This window comes from Triticum urartu, chromosome 6 (assembly GCF_003073215.2).
Source record: "Triticum urartu cultivar G1812 chromosome 6, Tu2.1, whole genome shotgun sequence".
In the NCBI taxonomy this organism is placed as follows: Eukaryota; Viridiplantae; Streptophyta; class Magnoliopsida; order Poales; family Poaceae; genus Triticum; species Triticum urartu.
Window position 1 is genome coordinate 165,491,388 of NC_053027.1, and position 5,650 is coordinate 165,497,037.

The window sequence follows — 5,650 nt, forward strand, 5'->3', positions numbered from 1 at the left end:
GAAGTAACAAATGGTGTGTAGGTAATGAACTCCTTGCTCTTGTGCTTCAAATGATAGTCTCCCCAACACTCAACTCTCTCTCATAGGATTTGGATCTGGTGGAAAGAAGATTTGAGTGGAAAGCAACTTGGGGAAGGCTAGAGATCAAGATTCATATGGTAGGAATGGAATATCTTGGCCTCAACACATGAGTAGGTAGTTCTTCTCTCAGAAATAGGATGCTGGAAAGTGTAGGCTTAGTCTGATGGCTCTCTCTACGAAATGAAGAGGAGGTGGAGGGTATATATATAGCCTCCACACAAAAATCCAACCGTTACACACAGTTTTCCAATCTCGGTGGGACCGAATCAACAAACTCGTCGGACCGAAAAGGTAAACCTAGTGACCGTTAGAGATTTCGTGGGACCGACCTGGATCAACTCGTGGGAACCGATGTGCTAGGGTTAGGGTAATCCAAAACTCGGTTTGACCGATTACTCAAACTCGGTGGGACCGATTTGGGTAATAAGTGAAACAGAGATTTTGGCCAAGCAAACTCGGTGGGACCGATTGCATATCTCGGTGGACCAGAATATTGCAAGGTAACAAGAGTTTGCAAAGCCCATCTCGGTGAGACCGAGATCCCATCGGTGAGACCGAACTGATTAGGGTTTCTGGCAGTGGCTATGACAAGTGAAACTCGGTGGCGCCGGATAGGAACAATCGATAGGACCGAGTTTTGCTTTAGGGTTAGGTCATATATGGAAGTGGGAAAGTAGCTGAGGATTTTGGAGCATATCATTAAGCACTTTGAGCAAGAGGCTCATTATCAACACCTCATCCCTCCTTGATAGTATTGGCTTTTCCTATGGACTCAATGTGATCTTGGATCACTAAAAGTGTAAAATGAAGAGTCCTTGAGCTTAAGCTTTAGCCAATCCTTTGTCCTTAGCATCTTGAAGGAGTTCCCACAACCTTTAGTCCATGCCACTCCATTGTTGAACTTATCTGAAACATGCTAGATAGAAATGTTAGTCCAACAAGAGATATGTTGTCATCAATTATCAAAACCACCTAGGGAGCACTTGTGCTTTCAATCTCCCCCTTTTTGGTAATTGATGGCAACATACATCAAAGCTTTAGATAAAGATATAAAGAACAGCAAGTAAAGCTTTGGAAGGACATGTAACAAGCATAGGCTCCCCCTACATGTATGCACTCATGTAAATATGAAATATAGAGACATGTGAGATCATAACCATGACAGAGTAGGCAATGTGTTACATGCATCTTGGCCATATGCATCAGAAGCAAAAGATTATCAAGGAAAATACCTTCATGCTCATGAGTCCTTCTTGCAAACAGTATGTACATAAGCAAGAACTCCTCATACTCATGATTTTGATGCATATACTTACCTTGTGGTCTTGAGTTGGCTTAGGATGGAATGAACCTGCACAAACAAGGTTAGATAACACAGGTACATCCACTAGCCAAAGCAAACAAAAGAAACCACAAGAATACCAAGACTGGGATGACATGTAGAGAGTGAGTACAAGGTACCACATTGAATTCAACATGTCCCCAAGAATAAAGATATGCAATGAATTTGACTGATTTCTTTCCCTTAGGTGTCTTGCTCCCCCTGAATCTTACATGGGATATTGGGAGAAGATAGGGAACAGAAAATCAGAGCTGAAAGATCATGATAGAACTTAATGCAAATACATGTCTTTCCCCAAAAAAGACATGTGACATCTCTCCTCTTGAACATCAAGCATCTGGGATCCTTGAGTATTTTCCTCCCTGGAAATCTCTCTCTCCCCCTTAATAACATCTGGGATCCTTGAGACTTTCTCTCCCCCTTGAGCTTTGATGTGATCTCTTTCTCCCCCTTTGACATCAATTTCCAAGAAGGTTTTTCCTGGAATCCGTCGAATAGGTTTGGTCCTTGAGATTCAGCACAAAGCAAGGATAAAGTTGTGATGCTTGTAGAGGACAAGATTCATTGGAGTGGAGCTGGATCAGAAGAAATATAGAACAAGTGGCAAACTGTTTTTCTGATTGCAAAGTTCGGTGGCACCGAGTGGCACATTTCGTTGGTACCGAAAAGATTCGGTTGGACCGAAAAATTGCAAGTCGGTGAAACCGAGTTTACACAGAGAAAAACACTTGTCACCTCAGCTCACTAGACATGTAGGATCTCACAAAGATTTGCAATGAATTTCTGAGGATGCAAGAATTATGCAGAAAATGCAGAACGAAAACAAAGAAAAAGAGACTGAAATCTAGATGAAGTTTTTTTTTGTTTTTGAAAAAGGAGAGAGAAAATAAACATGCATGAGACAAATGCAATAACACAGAAAAGAACACAAGAGAGCTTCATCTAGAAGTTGGGCGGTGACATAGTCACCTATGTTAGAGTATATTGACTTAGGAGTCAAGTGAGAACACTTGACATAGGTCATACTCATCGTTTAAGCTCAAAATGGGGTTACCATTTTTCGTTAAGCATCTTGATGTATTCACATCTTGTTGAGTTGCTTTGACTCATGTCTTGGAGTAAAGCTTCTCTAAGATGGAATAACATACCTTGGGTGGTGGTGTGGTTCTTGCTCATGTAGTTGAACTTGTGTGGGTGCTCAAGGTTGATGTAGTCATCAAGAGTTGGGAGCACCACTTGGAGTTTGAGTTCATCTACCTACATGGGTTAGTTCTTGCAAGGAAGAGCACTTGTGTATCCAAAAATGACAATCATGAAGCTTAACATAGAATTTGTCAAAGGATATGTTTGATGGTTTTGTGCTTCCTTGTCTTCAACCACTATTGTGTAGAGTCTTGGTGATGTAGAGATTGCTCAAGATGTGAGTGAGTCGCAATCTCATGGAATTAGGATTCAACCAAGCACCTACATGGGTTAGACAACATGCAAGGTGCAAATATATCCAAGACATAAGATAGTTATCATAAGAGATATATCATGGATTAGTCATAAGCTCATGTCTTGCATGTATCCAATGGAGTTTCTACTCCAAGTTCGAAGCATCAATGATGTTCAATTCTCCTCTCAACCTGCAAAACACTTTCTCATCAAGTGGTTTAGTGAATATATCCGCTAATTGCTTATCGGTGCGAACATGCTTAAGATTGATGTCACCCTTAGCAACATGATCTCGAATGAAATGATGACGAACTTCAATATGCTTAGTTCGAGAATGTTGTACAGGATTATGACCAATTTTGATAGCACTTTCATTGTCACAAAGCAGTGGAACATGTTTCACATAAATCCCATAATCTTTAAGAGTTTGGGTCATCCAAAGTAATTGAGCACAACATGAACCAGCGGCAATGTATTCCGCTTCGGCGGTGGATAAGGATACCGAGTTTTGTTTCTTGGAAGACCAAGACACAAGAGATCTACCAAGAAATTGACAAGTACCCGAAGTGGACTTTCTATCAACCTTGTCTCCGGCATAATCCGAGTCGGAATAGCCAACAAGATCAAAAGAAGACCTCTTAGGATACCAAATGCCAAAATTTGGTGTATGGATTAAATATCTCACTATCCTTTTCACAGCCTTAAGATGACAATCTTTAGGAGCAGCTTGATATCGTGCACACATGCACACACTTAGCATAATATCGGGACATGAAGCACATAGGTATAACAATGAACCAATCATAGAGCGATAAACCTTTTGATCAACCGGTTCACCATCTTTGGTCAAATCATTATGTCCACTAGTAGGCATGGGTGTAGACATACCTTTGCATTCTTGCATATTGAACTTCTTGAATAAGTCCTTGGTGTACTTTGTTTGAGAGACAAATGTACCTTCCTTAGTTTGCTTGATTTGCAACCGAGAAAGAATTTGAGTTCACTCATCATAGACATCTCAAACTTCTCTGACATTAGCTTTCCAAACTTTTCACTAAGAGAGGGTTAGTTGACCAAATATGATATCATCAACATAAATTTGGCATACAAATAGTTCTCATTAACCCTTTTAGTAAAAAGAGTAGAATCAATTTTACCAATTTCAAAACCCACTTGTAGTAAGGAACTTGGTCAAGCATTTATACCATGCTCTAGGAGCTTGTTTAAGACCATAAAGAGCTTTGTGAAGTTTGTAAACATGATTTGGTTTCTTAGGATTGATAAAGCCGGGAGGTTGTTTGACATAAACTTCTCCTCTATTTCACCATTTAGAAAAGCACTTTTAATGTCCATTTGGTACAAGGTGATATTATGGTGATTAGCATAGGCAAGTAAGATGCGAATGGACTCAAGTCTAGCAACGGGAGCATATGTCTCACCATAGTCCATACCTTCGACTTGTGTGTACCCTTGGGCGACGAGACGTGCTTTGTTGCGAACCACTTGTCCATCTTCATCTTGCTTGTTGCGAAACACCCATTTGGTACCAATGATGTTGTGGTTGTTGTCGGGCTTCTCAACCAATGTCCAAACTTGGTTTCTCTCAAAATTATGTAGCTCTTCATGCATAGCGTTTATCCAATCCGGATCTTCCAATGCTTCTTCAACCTTCATAGGTTCAATGCTAGAGATGAATGAATAGTTTTCACAAAAGTTAGCTAAACGAGTTTTTGAGCGAGTGATTCTCCCGGTTTGTATATCATTGAGGATTTGTCGACGGATGATCTTTGGCAATTCTTGCTCGAACTCGTGAGAGCTTTTGCTTGGGTCTTCGTTGAACATCTTCTTCATCTTGTTCTTCTTGTTGGCCTTCTTCATTGTTGACGTTCGTCGTTCTCTTGTCATGGTGGAGAAGGAGGTTGTTGATGTTCGTCTTGATGTATTTCCTCGTTTTCTTCATCTTGGTGTGTCCCACTTGTGGATGCTTCCGTGTCGATTCTTGGTTCACCTTGTCGTGAAGTAGAAGCTTCCACTTGGACGGATGAAGTACTCTCCTTCACCTCCGTTGGACGAATTTTGCCATGGACAAGTCTTGAATTGCTTCTGAAGGGTCTTTGTCTCCTACATCAATTGGCAATTGCTCTACTTGCGAGCCATTAGATTCATCAAACTTCACATCTACCGTCTCTTCAACCTTTTCGGGTGAAATTGTTGTAGACACGGTAAGTGTGAGAGTTTGAGCCATAACCAAGTAGAAAACCTTCATGAGATTTAGGAGCAAACTTTGAACGACGATGCTTATCAAGAATGTAGCACTTTGAGCCGAATACTCGAAAGTATCCAACTTGGGGTTTGTTACCAGTGAGAAGCTCGTATGCCGTCTTGCCGAGTAGCTTGTGAAGATATAAGCGATTTGTTGCGTGACAAGCTGTCTCAACCGCTTCTTGCCCAAAAGTGCTTTGGCGTCTTGTATTCATCAAGCATCGTTCTTTGCCATTTCGATGAGCGTCCGGTTCTTCCTCTCAACAACTCCATTTTGTTGAGGTGTGTACGTAGCCGAGAACTCGTGTGAAATCCCTTCTTTGTCAAGAAAGGTGTCCACATTTGCGTTCTTGAACTCCGTTCCGTTGTCACTCCGAACTTCTTGATCTTCACATCAAACTGATTTTGGGCCTTCCTAGCGAAGTTTCTGAAGATCTTCTGGACCTGCGACTTGTCATTAAGAAAGAACACCCACGTAAATCTTGAAAAATCATCAACTATAACTAGACCAAAAGAATTTCCACCGAG